Genomic DNA, 17,704 nt, shown 5'->3' with positions numbered 1-17,704 from the left:
TGGCCCAACCAACCCAAATTAATGGCCCAATAAAGCCCAAACTCACATTCAAGCTCATATAGCATCATGTAACTTTTTAATCCCACATCATGAACGAGTATGATATGATTTCTTTTTAGCTCTTTATATAGTTCCCTCTTTTCAAACAAAACTTATTTTATGGGATAACATCCATGTATTATGGTATTAAAAATCTCATTATTTATTAAAAAAATTATATTTAAAAAATGTAATGAAGTAAAATATTTTTATTTATATTTTATTGAAAATACAAAAAATAAAATCGGCCAATTCTTTTGAACTCGGACCGGTTAGTCGGTTCACCGGTTAAACAACTGGTTCAGTTCGGTTCAGGCCAGTTCTCTGCGAAGCCGGTTATTGAACTGGATCGGATTGGACAATTGGCCGGTTCACAGTTGAATCTGTTGAACCGGCCGGTCCGGTTCGATTTTTAAAACCTGGCATAATAATACTCATTTAAGAAGGCAAGACTACTAAAAACTTTAGTATAAATCCTAGTGTTAATGTAGGGAATCATAGTTGATGTCGATAGTATGTTTCAACCTTGTAATAACTCAAATATGTTAAATAAATTTTCTTGAAAAATATGAAAATTTTGAAGTAGAACACTCAATGAGCAATGTGGCGTTAGGCCATGAACATCATAAATATATATATATCCCTGTCTCACCCCACCAACTCCCTCACTTGGTTACTTGGCTAGGAAGAAATTGAAAGAGAAAGAAGAGAGAGGAGAGAGAAAGATCTTTAGATCATATTTGTCAATCGTTCATATTATAAATTTTGCTCTATTTATTGTAAGTGACTAATCTCTTACCTATGTTTTTAATGATTTTAATTTCTATAAATTTTATATCTTCTGAATTTGTTAAAAATGCATTATTATCTAATTTTATAAGCTTTTACAATGAAAATTTTGATATATTATAGATTTAATTATTCTAAATAATTTGATATGATTTTATTATATTTTAAATAAAGTATCAAATGATATCAGATACATGATATCATAACTTAATGTGATAACCATTGATCCATGTGATTCACTAATTTGGAGTCATAAGGAGCAGGAGATTGATTAGGAGTTATAAAGAGTCAAGACGATTAATTCATGTGATTCAAGGGGAATTATAAGGAGTTTATTGATTGGGAGTTATAAGGGATGACTAATTCGGAGTTATAAGTGCAGAAGCAAAATACCCTTAAGATATACTCATTGAATATATGAATATTGATACCGACACTACTACCAACACTATATTGATACTGTGATTAACATTAATACTGCTTACTTTCATGAATAATATTTAACGTTATTGATAATGATACTAATATTATTATTGGCATTAATCTTGTTGACTATTACTATTATTGTGATTGATAATGTAATTGATTGAGATGTGATAAACTATATAATGATAAATTGATGCAGATAGTCAGTATAGACATTGATGCATATATTTTTTTATAGACATTGACTATTCTTTTTTATATTGTATTACTTTAATTGTAAGATTTTAATTACTTGCTGGGCTATGTACTGATTACGTGATTTTATATTCTTTCAAAAAAGGGTAAATATCCTATGATATGAGGCTTCAGACAAGACAAAAATGTAATCATATTTATTTCAACTGTTCATTGTTAAGCTCTAGTTAAATAACTAAAATGAATGAAAGATGTAATTCTTCCAATATAGATCACAAAGTGTGACAAACCTTATAAGGGGCAGCATGCATTGACATAGGTAATGAGGTTAGCAGGTGTAAGTATAGTTAAATAATAATGGTTAAAGGATTTTAGTGAGCACCAATGGTTAGAGGACTATAGTTTGATAAAGATGAAGGTGGAGTGACGGTGGTGATCGGGCATGGACGGGTGATGTTCTGAGTAGTTGAGAGGTGTACCAATGGTAATAATCAAGCGGTGATCCAATGGTAGATGTTTGGCGATGTTTTGATGGAGATTGTGGTTAGAGGAGTGTAGTCAGACGACGATGGTTAGAGGATTATAGTCGAGTGATGAATGTTAGAGGACCATATTCAGATGACATTGGTCGAATGATCTTAGCCTGACAATGGGGTTTCGGTCGACAGGGGCGGAGAACCTTAGTCAGTGCAATGATGGTGTGATCGTAGTGGTTGGGGGCTACTCTAATGGTAGTGATTGGATGGTGTACTAACGGTGGATATCAAGAGATGGATGGATTGTGGTAGTCTAAAGGTGATGTTTAGATGGTTGCACTAAGATGGTACTTAAGTGGAGCTTTAAAATTTTTAGTGTCTCTAGACTCTCTCGAATCTCAAGCCCAGGTTCAAGCCCCCAATCCCCTTTTAATATAAAGTGTGGGGGCATATTTATAAATTTTAAAAAGTGACATGCCTTATAAATACAACATTTAAGTGTCTTAATGACGACGATATAATAATTTAGAGATTCGTCTAGTTGTGATGCTTGATTTAATTATAAGCATTGTTTAGTCATCTAATTAATGCTCTGAAGTTTTTTATTACACTTCTAGTGCATGATCTGGGCTCATTCAGATTCAGATTATACCACTTTTGATATCAATGGGTTCGTTACGTCGAGGCATTTAGTTGGACTATAAGTTTGATCAAATCATAGTTCAAATGGTTATGGATTTAATTCCTAAAATTTTCAATTCAAATATGCATCGAGATTTATGTTGAACAAGATGATTACATATGACATATCACATAGCACCCTAATATCTAAACTAGAAGAATTTCTTATCTTTTCAACTCATTTAATTTATTTATTTTAGTTAATAACCAATAATCATTAATTTACAACCAGATTAATTTGACATCTAAAGCTAATTAATTGCTTTAAAAATTAAATAAATAGCAAGAAAATATAATTATATTATTTCTGTCATAATTTACATTCTACTATAAAGTTCTAAAACTGAAAAATTATATATGCAATATTCATCATTGTATAGAAAAGAATACATGTAAACTAGAAACTTAAAACAAAACCAAAATGAGCATAATTTTCTAACCTTATGCTACCAGCTTCTTACTTTTACGTGAAATCGTATCAAACCATGTAATGAGCATAAAAGCCAAATAAGTAACTAAAACTTACCACCTCTTTCAATGCAAGACAAATAATTCAATATGCTTGTTCTAATTCTAAACAATATTAATCGTCAACTAATATGAGTTAAAAAAATCTCTAAAATTAAGAATACAACTAATATGATAGTATGGTCAAAGGAGATCTATCAAATTATAAGAAAAAAAATCAATAAAGAGGATTATCACCCAATGAGTCATATCAATAACTTAGTGAAATTTAATATATTCCAGTCAAAATGCTCATATTAATCACATCTATCACATACCAAAAGTTTTGTGGTGAAAGTTTGCTAAAATCAAGATATCACAATTTTTGTAAGTTTTTATCAAATTAAAATTCATAAAATGTAAAATACAAAAAATCATTGAAATTATAGGTAAAATAATGACTCCTTACAATGAGACAAGCAACTTCTTAGCAGGAAGAACTAGCAAAATTGGCTCTAAGACTCCCAAATCTAAAACTTCTCTCTCATCTCCCTCTCTTTTCTTTTGAATTTTCATTTCTATTCTCTGTTAAATGAATTATACTGGAAATGAAATTTTTTTTTATTAAATCTTGTAAGTGCTTTAAGATATTTATAATAAAATATATTAAGGATATAAATATAATTATTTTATTTGTTCAAATTTTAATGTAAAATTCTTATAAATTCTTTTATATTTTCAAATTCAGAGCACCAAAATTTGTAAAAAAATATTTATAAAATAGTCTAGTATGTCTAGAAATTTCAAGTAAAATCGGTTTGCAAAATGGACATCTAATGACCCAAAAAATCTCACTTGTAATGATAGATGCCAAATTTCTACACTATCTATAAAATTAGGAGAAAATTATTATAGTTAAAGTACAACGGTATAAATATTATGGTGAAAAGAGTTTGCAAATCAGGCTTATAATGACTTCTAAAAATATATTTAATTAATTCAAAATATGGATTGTACATATCAAACATGATTTTCTATCGTTATATTTTTTATCATGAATAATATATTCATTATATTATCACCAAAGATAAAATTTAAATGTCATTTATGATATTATGATTAAAATATCATAATATAAATGTGTATTTAGATAATAAGTATAGTGATTTAAACAATTTCTTTGACATGGTTTACAAAATCAATTTGCTCAAGAAAGAATTTTCGCAATTTTTTGTCACAATTTTTTCTAGACAAAAAATTGCTAAAAATTAAATTCTAAATTTTCAAAATTTATTTGGAAGTCACCCGAATTTCAATTATAGAAAATTTATGATTGAGATGATGTATTTCAACAAATCAAATCTAGTAATACTAAAATCATTTACATTTGTGTTCATACAACCTCAAAAAGCTAACTTGAAAATATAATTAAACATATAAAAAATTATTTGAATAACAAAACGAACTCCAACTTCTGAGTACTTATATTCAAAATAATCCCAAAATTGTAAACCGAAGGAATCTGAGCTCTTTTGGGCACAAAAATATCAAAGAAAAACAAAAAAGATTTTCCTTCTTCTTCCATGAATGACACTCACATGTCAACCCTCAATTTTTGTCCCACCACCAATGCCACTTTGATCAATTTGTCAGGACCATCTCTTAAAAGCCTTGCCACAAGCACTCACCTTAGGCTAACGAATTGTGATAATCTTGCATGCAATTAGTTGAAAAAGCAAGTGAAGACAAAAACTCCTTGGCGCAATTGCGACTTCTATAAATGACGAAAATGCGAGCCATGTTGCTCTAAAGGAAAAAAAATAAAGCAGAAAATGATATAGGTTTCGTTGGGACGGCCTCTTTGCTATTTTCTAAAACAACTTTCTAGTACAAAAAATTCTTGAATTAAAAATTTTTGTACTAAAAAATAGCTTTATAAAGTAGCAAACAAAATTTCCCAAACGAAGCTATAATGTGTTGCCATTTCCCGTTAATCTTAAATTCGATCCACATATCTTCATAGAATTGTCATGGTTTCCATAGTTGTTTGCTTGACAAATCATTAGAAGAGTTGGTTTTGTCTCTTTGAGACAAATAAATTCAAACCAATATTATGTTCAATCATCATCATTTCCTATTGATGACCGGCCCTATGCTCTAAATTTTGTACCAGATAATTCAATACTCGATTTTTTTATTTGTCAGCTCCATTACGCTCATTCATTAGCCAACTCGATGTATAAGATATTTGGATCTCGTTGAGCTCCACTAATCATTTCAAAAGTAGCTCTAAGTGATACTATTTTGTTAGAATTGTTCATAGTTGATTGTTGATAATGCCTTCAATTTAATAGACAAGAAAGAATGGTTGAAGCCACCAAGTGGTGACAAGCAATACTTAGGATAACTACTTCATGATACGATATCTTAATTTTCCACCTTGTAGGATCTTATTGGCATTGTAAATAGGCATTATTTTTTTTTTTTATAAAAATAAAACTGACCATTTCTTTTCTTACACTCAAATATAACAAATCATCACTAATTTGTGGATTTAGAGCAATGATGGTGATGAAATAAGTAGTTATACTCAAGTAAATATCTTTTCATGTTCCATAATCCACTAAAAGTGTTTATTATAAAGTGACTAAGATTTATATAATTAATCATATTAATTATTGAAGCTCCTTAAATATCTTAGATGGGGACATCTCTAGAACTATCATTTATTAAGGTTCATTTTTTTGGGGGGCAAGTTATAGGACTCGAGCGCTGGTGGCGTGGGAGGATACCCTCAAGAACAAGCAATGAATTTATGAATTTACCTAATCTTGCTCTGAAGTTACATTTCAATGGATTGAGATATATATTATACTTATTTAAAGTTGTAAATGTTTCATGCATATCCAAGATAGGTTATGCTAAGTCTTAATTTTTATAAATATGACATCAATATAAAACTCAATATTTCATCTTTTTTTATCCTTGAACATACAATCTATCATTCTTTGACAAGTCACTCACTGCATTCTTTAACCCAAATAACTTGATGTTGTAATAATGATATATGTTGCTAGTGATGAAACATTTCATATTGCAATTAGAAAGATTTTTAGTTAATGATAGCTCGAGTATATGTCAGGAAAATTCATTAGAAGAAAGTTGATTGTCAAGTCGACTAATTCATTAAAGCTCATGAAAGTGTCAAGTTAAAATTTATAGAGTACAAATACATAACCTTCACTTTCCATTTAATTAATCAAATTTGGGTATCATATTTTGCGAATGAAGCCAACCTCCAATAACTTAAGGATTTCAAAGTGAACTTGCTTGGACAATGTTAATGCGACTTCTTAAATTCATTATTTTGTTATTCTTATTTACTTTTCAATGTTGAGTTTGCGAGATGTAACACTGATGTTAACTCTTGGCATTTCTGGTATAAATCAAACAAAAACTTTTGGGTTAGCATGAAGAATTTTAATGAGTTCATCCTTATACTCAAGACCAAAGAACATACTAATTTGAGAGTGCAAGTTTAGCCAGTTTCTTAAGAAGACAACTATCATAATCACCTAAGAGGTCTCAAGTCCAAAAAATCAAACATTGAGCCGCTTAAACTTTTTGTGCATGTTTTATACCAACTTAAATAACACATTCAAAATTACAATATGTGCATGCCCTTTAGCTTAGAATTTCATGGTGAAGCGGTAGGATGATCATATCATTAATAAGTTAAAGATCAAATACTATGATGCAGATCTTTATGTTGTTGATCATAATCAAGTCAACCATTATTGTATATTTTTTATCACCTTCTCCCCAAGTAATATATAACACAATTATTCATTTATTTTCCTTGTGTTTACTTGAGAAACTATAGAGCAACCCTATTATTGGTGCCAACCTAAAAGGATCAGGAACCATTCTCTTATAGACACTTTAAAAATGATATTTATTGAATTTCATGTCTTTATCATAATGTTGCCACTTTGATAGTTTACTATGAGAATTGTAATGGGAATCACATCATCATACGAATTGTCAATTCCCAATTTATCATTATAAATAAGAGTGATTAGCGCCAACTCCATCAAAGATAATCTTAAAATAGTGGTAGAATGTTCATCTTCACCTCCTCTAAGAATTACTTTCATCGCATCAAATATGTGTACCACCTATACACCTATTTGGGATGCAGGCCAAACTCAGCTATTAGATGAATTATCTCAGGTTTCCAACATGAATAACTTTTTCAACAAGATTATGAGGATGTCAAAAACCACCCATGTTGTGCCCATAATCTTGTGAAACATGTACATAATACTTGTATGAATATTGAACAAGTGCTATTTCCCTCATTGATGTTGGTTATCGAAAATACTCTTTATTGAAAATATCATCCCTAATTGTAGCAAGAGAAAACCAAATACATGTGAAGTTGAATATTGGTGAGGTGGAAATGACATTTCTTGCCCAACAAAATTGCAATTCCTTCGATTCTAAAGGTGATTGTCATATTGCAATGATTGTTGTTGATGTTGTTGCCTTTAATGTACCGAGTTATTTAAAAATAACAACATCATCAAGCCTTTATCCCACTACATGGGGTCGGCTACATGAATCCTATTTCTCCATTGTGTCATATTAAGAGTCAAATTCTCATTTAAATCTAATAAACAATGTCATTTCTAATATTTCCTAACCAAGACTTTTTAGGTCTACCTCTTATATTTTTTAACATAGACAAAATTTATAACATCTACTCTCCTAACCGGGTCATCACCAACCTAACATTTTATGTGACCAAACCATCTAAGATGACTCTCTTTAATCTTATCTGCCACTAAAGCTACTTCAACATTTTCACATATATACTCGTTATGCATTCTGTCTCTAAGTGTGAAGCCACTCATCCACCCAAGCATCTTCATCTCTGCAATAACAACAATGACAACTTCAAGCCTTTATCCCACTACACTATAAATCTTTTTTCTCCATTGTGTCTATTAAGAGTCAATCCTCATCTTTGCAACAATTAACTTAATTTTAAGCTTCTCTTTTAATGCCTAATATTATGCACCATAAAGCATTGTAGGCCTCACCACCATTTAATAGAATTTTCACTTAAGTTTGAGGGATACTTTCCTACTACACAACAAGCCTGTTGCATTTCTCCAATTCAACATCCAGCTTAAATTCTACTAATAATATCCCTACCTATTTCAGCATCCCTTTGACAATAGACCCAATATATCTAAAATATGTACTCTTTTTAATGACTTGATTATCCAAAGTCACAATCCGTCCACTAGATCTATTACTACTAAAATTACACTCACTGTGTTCAGTTTTAGATCTATTCAAATACATATCTTTAGACTCTAAGATTGACATCTAGAATTCAAGTTTTCCTTCAATTCTCTCTCTAGTTCTATCAAAATTAGAGTATAATGAGCTAAATATCCAAGTTATGCAACGAAGATAAAATAATAGATAACATGATTTACTATTCAACACTCATATGAATATTAACAAGTTCCATTATTTCAATCAACAATTTCGATTATTGCAAATCCAACACATATCTGAATGGACCTTCTCATAGTCCTTAAGTCAACATAGCTATGGCCAAATATTGACACCTCTAGTTGTGATGCTCCACAACTTAGGCTTCATTTTGGACATCTTTCTTATTGTTTTTTAAAACAACTATTTAGTATAAAAATTTTGTGTATAAAAATTTTAGTTATACTTAAAAGCTGTTTAAGAAAATAGTAAAACAAGCTATCCCAAATGAAACCATAGCTTCATGTTTTAGGCATCATCCACACTCACAGCAACTTAAAATATATTGGATCCAATCTTATTCATGGGTGAAGCAAGAACTTTATTAATAGGTATAAATTAAGCATGACAGACAAAAAAAAAAAAGCTCACAAGGCCAAAAAATTTAGCTTGTAGAGAATTTTCCTGTAGCTAAATGAAATGTAGCATAAGTTGATATACACTCATATGATATGAATAACAAATAAATTCGCGAAGACAGAAACTTCTGTCATAACATTGAAAAGCCTAGAAATTCTTTTATAGATAAACAAAAATGCTTTTGATCCACCAAAATTATAACTTCATTTATCTTTTTCCTCGTTCTTGGTTCCCGAAACAGCTGCTGTTGCTGCAGCAGTCATAGCAGCAGCTGCTGCGCCCACCTTTACACCACCGGCAGCCTTCACAACACTAGCCACTTTGGCAAATGCAGCAACTCCGCCTACAAGGACGGCCCTCAGGGCTACGACGGGTTTGAACTCCATATATTTGCAATACCTAAAATAACATTCAAGTATTAATAAGGCTTAGTTTGGGGCAGCTTTTCTACTATTTTCTAAACAAAAATTTTTTGATGTAGAAAAATTTGTACTAAAAACGACTTTAGAAAGCAGTAAAAAAATTGTCCCAAATGAAGTCTTAGGCTTTGTTCGGGATTGCTTTCTTACTGCTTCTTCATGCAGCTTTTCAATATAAAAATTAAAATTTTTGCATTAAAAAGCTGGTTTAAGAAACAGTAAGAAAGCCGTTCCAAACGAAGCCTAAGCCTCTGTTTGGGGCGGCTTTTTAACTGCTTCTTAAAGCTGCTTTCTAAAACAAAAATTAAAATTTTTGTAGTAAAAAGTCGTTTTAAAAAGCAGTAAGAAAGCCGTCCCAAACGAAGCCTAAGTCTACAAATTCAATAGACCTTGTAAGATGAAATAAATGAATAATATGAAAATTCACCAATGTTTTAACTATAAGATGTAAATTATTAAGTCGCTTACATGCATAGGTATTTCTATCTGCGAAATAAAATAACATGTATATATAATTCAAATCCTTAACAGTCCTAACGTTTTCTATTCAATCAGTTCTTGAAATAACCAAATTGTTTTATTCAGATAACCAAGCAAGTGAGATAGAATAAAGATGGATCATTTTGAAGGACATGGCAACATAGAATTCTCAATGAGAAACAAATTGTTTAGGAAGCCACAATTGACCATCTTTATTAAGTGTGACTGCCTGTGCTTCTCGAAAGAAGAAATTTTTATTGCGTCCTCCCACCTGACGTAGAGATACGTCCTCCCACCGCCAAAAAACTCGATTTTTGCTCGGTATTGCTAGGTATTATTTGATAATAACGAGGAATATCATCATGTGAAGACCAATACCGAGTTATACCGAGCTATACCGAGCAATACCGAGCAATACAAAAAAATACCTAGTTTTTCCTAGAAAAAACTCGGTATTTTTTTGTATTGCTCGGTATTGCTCGGTATAGCTCGGTATAACTCGGTATTGGTCTTCACATGATGATATTTCTCGTTATTGTTTGGTATTGCTCGGTATTTGCTCAGTATTTCTCGTTTTTAGCGTGAATTTAGCTTTGGGAGGACGTATCTCTACGTCAGGTGGAAGGACGCAATAAAAATTCCGAAAGAAGAGAATCTTGAATAATTATGTTTGATATTGTCGGTCTTTGTCGTGAGTTGAACCTTTTATGAAGTTATTGACAATAAGAACTCCCATTCTATACTCTTCAGTTCAAATGAGATCATTTTCAAAAGACAAATCCTACAACAACAACATCATCATCTAGTTTTTATCCCACTACATGGGTCGGCTACAGGAATCAAATTTCTCTATTATATCCTATTAAGAGTCAAATTCTCATTTAAGTCTAATAAAAAAAAATGTCATTTCTAATAATTTCTTGCCAAGTATTTTTAGGACTACCTCTACCGTTCCCAACAAAGGCCATATCTAACATGCCTACTGCCGATACTTAATGTGACCAAACCATCTTAAGGCAATTCTCTTTAATCTTATTTGCCACTGGAGCTGCTCCAACCTCATCACAAATATACTAGTTTCGCATTCTGTCTCTAATTGTAAAACCACTCATTTGTCTAAACATCTTTATCTCTGCAACACTTAATTTTATGCTTCTCTTTTAACATCCAACATTCTGCACCAAAAAGCATTGCAGATCTCACTATTGCTCCCTTATAATAATTCTCATTATTGTACCAAAAAGGCAAATCCTCCATTCCAATAATTTGTACCCTTATTATTAACCGCACGAGGTGAACCTCGATTCATTAGTTTGATTTTGATGATAAGAAATACATGTTTGGATGATCTAATGTTTTAACTAAATCTTTCAGGTAGACTTGAATTATGATATATTCAATTTTTCTACACAATATACATGCATACCTAATGACTAAAGTAAGTGATGATTATATGAGAATTTTAATATTAAACATAATTAAAGAAACATGGAACAAGCTCATTATGACTTGTGAAGAAACAAGTGAGGTGAAAAGAAGGCATGTATCAATAGTTTAGCACATGAATATGAGTTATTTCAAAAGTTACCCACTTAATCTATTTATGATATGTATATTTGATTCATGAAAATCATCAACATATTACATTATCTTGGACAAATTTATAAAAACTAAGATCTGATTTATAAGGTTCTAATATGACCTAAAAAAATGGGTTGCTAAAGTGAACATCATTAGTGAGGCAAAAAATTTAACTATATATCCACATGATCAGCTTATTGGGTTCTTAATAGCTCATGCACAACTACTTGCACAACGGGACAATAATGACAGATTGACGAAGAAAAAAAAAGGATAAGACTATTGATTTATGGATACAAGATTGTGTTGAGCCTAGCACTTTAAGCTCAAATATTTATAGTGATGATGTAAGAATGCTTTTAAGGAGGCTGGGAAGATTATTAAGAAAGAAAAACCAAAGATATACCTAGTCAATGATTCATTAAATTCATACTAAAAGATATTTTGCATGTCAAACCATTTGCTATTATTATAAGAGAATTGGACATACATATTTAAAAAAAAAAGATGAAAAAGAAATAAAGCACTGCAAGAAAAATAAGAAGGCATTAAAGATAAATCTAGAGATGAATCAACCTACAACACCTTGTAAGAAGAGTAAACATGTCTCATGGCTATAGAAGAATTAGATTATGATTCTAAAGAGGTATGTAAAAATATTACATTTAAAGAAATAGATGCTGCATTTAATGGTTTATCTGTAGAATATAATAAACTAAAAAGAAAATATAATATCTTAAAAATAGAGCATATACAATTCTGATCATCTGTCTATCATCTTAAAAAATTATAATGCCCATCCATTCATTTATTTTAGATAATATGCAGTTCTGATCATCTATCTATCATCTTAATAAATTAGAAAAATTAAGCATTATTAATCCTGTTAACTTTTTCCCTTAGTATAGTTCTTTTATAAAGGCTTTACAAAATTTCAAAATAAAAATATTTTAATATTTTTTATTTTAGAATGCTTTTTAAGTTAAAAATAAAAGAATATAATTTACTTTTTATACATATTTTTTCAAAGATTTGATTAGATTCAACTACTTCAATTAGTAATGAAAAATTAGTAGAATAAAAGACATCATTCGCATAGTTGCATATGCTTCAAAAACCTCACAATTGCAACAAGTGCAATGCAATAACTTTTTGAGATTTGTCCTCAAAATGCGTAATAAAAAATTAATAATTATATATTGTGAATAGTTAACTTTAAATTTTACTTCTTAGAAGAAAAGCATCAAAGATAAAGGCATTACAAATTCTCACATACTAAGTACACTCCAATTAAAAAGAAATGGAGCTTAATTTAAATACAATTTTATTATATGAAAAAAGATGCATGGCATTTTTAGCTCCCCTCTTTTTCTCTCTCAATTTCTCATTCTTTACACAATTCCGTCATTTAAGCTCATTGCATTCGTCTTCATCTTCTCTCTTGGATAAGAAGATGAGTCGACTTCCTAGGTACCTCAAACTAATTGGTTTGGACTACAGGCGGACTAAACTCAAATCAACCCCTATACATCTCTACATCATATGCGTCAATTCGCCCAAAAAACTCAACAAAACCTAGAAAAGGGCCAGAAAAATTAACTGATCCCACAGAAAAACACTTAAAGAACCAGTATTCATAAAAAAAAGGGGCAATCATCCAACCCACTTGTCATCCTTTTCTCTTTCACTCAGTTAGGGATATATACTTTCACGTTCACATCTATTTCATGTAAGTATCCCTAATACTAATAGAACCTACACAAGAGCACCATGCATTTAGTGACCCTGTAGAAAAAAAAATTATAAATTCATTGGATTCATAAACACAGAGAACAACCGTTCAACCTAGAAGTTCGCGTATACATCCATTTCAGTAAATTAAAATTTCGCAGAGACATCTATTTCATGAAGAGCATCGCAAATAAAAACCTAAACGGCCATTAATGAAAAGTAGAGTTCTAATAAATCCAAGAATAAGTAATAATAAAGGGGCAGTTTCAGAAATCGCACCGGCTAGAAAGAAATCAAGAACCGGTGTCGCCGCACAAAAGTGATTCTTCTGAAAGCAACGACGGCGTTACGAGGAAGGTGAGTTCTTAAGTGCGATTCGCGAGTCTCGCGAGTCGCGGGACCGGGGTGACCTAAAGAAGAGAAGACGTAAAAGGTCGGTCGGCCAAATTGGGCTGGGCTGAACTGCCAACCACATGTTCACTAACCACTATTTCTTCATACGCGGCAATAAAAACCAAACAGACTTCTTGAACTGTTGGTTAACAATTTTGACAACCAATTAAGAAATTTTAAATTTGAAGTAAATATATAATATGTGTATAAATTTATCTTAATTAATTTAAATATTCTTAAAAAATAAAAACTAAATAATATCCAAACTACAAAGACAATTTGTTTGCGAACCAGAAGTACGAACTCCATTACTAAACACATATATATTCATATTTACGTAAAACAGAAAAAAAAAGATCTGAACCTAATTAGAATTTGGTCCAATCCTCAGTCACACAACAATTAGTTATGATATATCATCAAAAAATTATCTTGAACGGATACGAATCTCGAGCCAAACATCAAGTTGGAAACTTCAAAAATTAAATATGAGATTATCCGAACTCCGATTTAAGCATGTTTGGAGTCGAACTGAACGTCTCAAAAATATGAACCCAACGACACCAAATTTGACTCAATTCGAGCTCAAAAAAGTCCAAATCAAAGACCCGAAGCGCATTTAGAAAGTTCAAACCACAATTTAGATTGCCAAACGGTTTCCAAATGTGACATGCTTATAGCTGAATCGAGTGGCTCGACGAGACGAATCCAACAAGCCCAAGTTTGTCATATTTTGATATCATTAAGACATTCAAATCTTCAATAAACGCATCATGATCAAGGGATTCAATATCAGCCGTCCATTCAAATCAGTACTCAGTTGCCTCTGATCTCCTCTTTATTTACTTGTCATGTCACTCTCAGAAAACTATAAATAGACCCCTTATTTCTCATAGAGAGGGGGCCCAAAGGGGGAAGGAGGCCCAAGCAAGAAGAGAAGATAAGAAAGCAAGGAAAAGAAGGAAGAGACTCCTCAACCACTGCCAGACTTTCACCTAGAAGACGACCGACGCCGGACTTCTACCTGATCACCAACTGACGCCGGAGTTAAGCAAGGAAGCAAGAATAGAAGGAAGAAAAGGAAGAGAAGGAAGAGAGCTATCTTATCACCAGACTCTTCCTTGACCACCGCCGGACTTCCACCCGATAGCCTACCGACGCTGGAGTTCTGCCCGAATGTCCTCTGACACCAGAGTTCTGCCTAGCCTTCGACTGACATCATACTTCTACCCGACGCCGGATCTCCGCTCATTGCTGGATTTCTACCCGACGCTAGACTTCTACCTGACATCGAACTTCTGCCAGTCGCCGGACTTTCATCGGACCTTTATTTGACGCTAGACTTCTGTCCATCGACAGATTTCTACCCAACTCCAGACTTACACCTTTCGCTGGATTCCTATCCGACACCGGAATTTCACCCTTCACCGATTCCTACCCAATGATGGACTTCCGCCTGTCGCCAGATTTCTTGTCAGATGTCGGACTTCTATCCATCACCAGAATTCCATTGGACTTCTGCCCATCGCTAGACATCCATCAGCCTTTTATTCAACGTTGAACTTATGTCCATCATTGGATTTATACTTGACGTCGTTCTTCTGACCTTCGTTATCTGACAACAGTCATTATGATATCCTTCGTCTGTCGATTATGGTCCTTCTGACTTACATCGCCCACCAACTACAATCCTTATGACCTCCATCATCAGACAACAGCCATTATGACCTCCGTCGCCCACCAACTACGGTTCTTCCAACTTACATTGCCCGCCGACTATAGTCCTTTCGACCTCCGTCACCAGACTATGGTTCTTCCGACCATACGAATATGTCAATAGTGATTCTTTATATTCCCACCATTTAATGTACTTCATATAATATACATCAAGCAAAGGCCTTCCCACCAAGGAAGGGCCTCACTTGTAATCAACTGCAAATACTTGTGGATTCATTCAAATTGGGCTATGCCTCATGATTTTTATCATTTTAGGGTTTTCCACAAAAAATTATTGGTGTCTCCTATAAATGATGCACCCTCTCTCTTTATATGTATGTATGTTGGATCTTCGCACAAAGCAAAGATGTTAAACTTTATATTTCTCTACCGCCGTGAATACTCCATGACACAACAAGTTCAAATTTGTATTCGATTGGAACATTAGAACTAAATTCAAAACACCAATAGTAATTCACTTATTTCTTCCATCTCTTTGCTCCATATCCTATAATTCAAATTTATAGTCCATCATTGAACATTAATCTTCATGTACATAAATTTAATAAACTTTGATATAATAAAAAAATTAATGAGTTGCAAGAAGGAAATTAATCATAATTGCATTTCTTGTTCTTATGATTGGGTTATGATGAAGACGGTGCAGCGATCTATTTAGTTCAACATGTTCTGACCCAATCTGAATAAAGATAAGTTATTAAATTTTTTCATTTAAACTCTTCTGTATGTCTATGAGAATGTGTTGGTTGCATGTGAGAGTATATATGCATTATAAAGAGGGTCTTGAGAGTCAGTTTACATGTTTGAAAAATCTGAAGTTTCTCTTTGGGCCATGGCGGCACGGGGTTTGGCAGTACCGTGAAACAAGTGCTCTAAGGTTTTTTGGCAAATTAATTGTGCAGTGGTACAAGGTCAGCGCTGTGGGTTCTCTGAACGAACATCATGGCTAGTGTCGCGGCACCGTAGAGCTTTGTCGAATTTTATATTTGATCATCCTAGAGATTGTTTAGTATGAAATATTAGTTTTTGAACTAATCATACTATACAATGTCAGTATCGTCATGTACAATCATAAGATAATTGAACTAATCATATTGTATGAATAATATATAGAACTTGAACAGTTCATTCTTCAAATGTTCCAACATACTGGATGTATTCTGATTTTAAACTAATCATACTATATGATCCTTGATCATATTGTATGAACAGAAGTGACATAATTAAAATTTTAGGGGTTTTTAAAGCCTTGGATAAAATTTCTCTTATATGATTCTTAATAATCTTTTGGCTGTTGAAGAGATTCTGAGGAAGCTTTGTGAGAGGTCTTAGGGTATTGGAGAAGGAGAAGGTGAGGTTGTGTGAGAGGGAGGAGTATGAGAGGATTCCAAAAGGTTGTTCCAAGTTCTCTTGCACCTTGATTCGTCCATTAGCTTTGTCAATTTCTTTGTTAGATATCTATTTTAACTTTGTGATTTGAATTTAATAATTAAGTTTTTAAAGAGTATTTTTGAAAGATAAAAAAAAGCTTTTAAATGAATCAATTCACTCATCTTTTGGTACGTTTTGGACAGTTCAACGAGATTTAACACCCTCCCTTGAAGTTTTAGATATCTCATGGAGAAACTTCGTTTACAAATGACATTGGATCACATTCCTTCATTATTGAAGATGCTAAAGATGACATGGAAGGGCTATTAAATGATGTATTTGGGTTTGAAAGTAATACTATAGATGGACAAGCTGAAATTAATAAACCAAATGAGGATGCTGCAAGTCTTGTAAGTTGATAAGAAATTCACAACAAGAATGATTTCCTAGATGTAAAAAAGTTTTCTAAACTTGATTTTCTTATTAGGCTACTTCAACTTAAATGCCTTAGTAGTTGAACTCAGAAATCATTTACTATATTGCTTGAATTATTAAGGGAAGTAATTAAAGATATTCATCTACCAAAGTCTTATTAAGAGGCAAAGAAGATAAATCAATATTTGGGCTTAAGTTATAAAAAATATGATGCATATAAAAATGATTGCATTTTATATTGGGGTCCTTATAAATTTAAGATTCAATGTCATATTTGTCAAGATGGATTGCAAAAGATAACACTTCAAAAGATATATCAACTAAAAAAACTAAGAAGGTTGGAGTGAAAGCCATGTGGCACTTTTCATTAACATTAAGTTTGTAGAGATTATTCATGTCATCAAAGTTTGCATCATATATGAGATGACATAAAGAAGGCCGCATAAAAGATGGTTGCATGAGGCATCCTGCTGACACTCCAGCCTGGCAACACTTAGACTACCAAGATATAAATTTTGCTAAAGATCTTAGAAATATATTATTTGGTTTAGCATCAGATGGATTTAATCAATTTGG

The 17,704-nt window shown here is 32.1% G+C and overlaps 1 long non-coding RNA gene across 1 annotated transcript; it reads right to left on the bottom strand.

Moving 5' to 3' along the window:
- Nucleotides 1–8,994: 8,994 nt before the first annotated feature.
- Nucleotides 8,995–13,654, bottom strand: LOC114579984. Its single transcript, XR_003701273.1, has 2 exons — nt 13,472–13,654; nt 8,995–9,380 (listed from the first exon to the last, which is right to left on the bottom strand). It is a non-coding gene; the product is annotated as an uncharacterized LOC114579984 (long non-coding RNA).
- Between the last annotated feature and the right edge of the window lie 4,050 nt (nt 13,655–17,704).

Source organism: Dendrobium catenatum, unplaced genomic scaffold (genome assembly GCF_001605985.2).
Source record: "Dendrobium catenatum unplaced genomic scaffold, ASM160598v2 fragScaff_scaffold_722, whole genome shotgun sequence".
In the NCBI taxonomy this organism is placed as follows: Eukaryota; Viridiplantae; Streptophyta; class Magnoliopsida; order Asparagales; family Orchidaceae; genus Dendrobium; species Dendrobium catenatum.
Note: the sequence above shows the minus strand (reverse complement) of the source record. Positions and strands in the feature narration are given on the sequence as shown.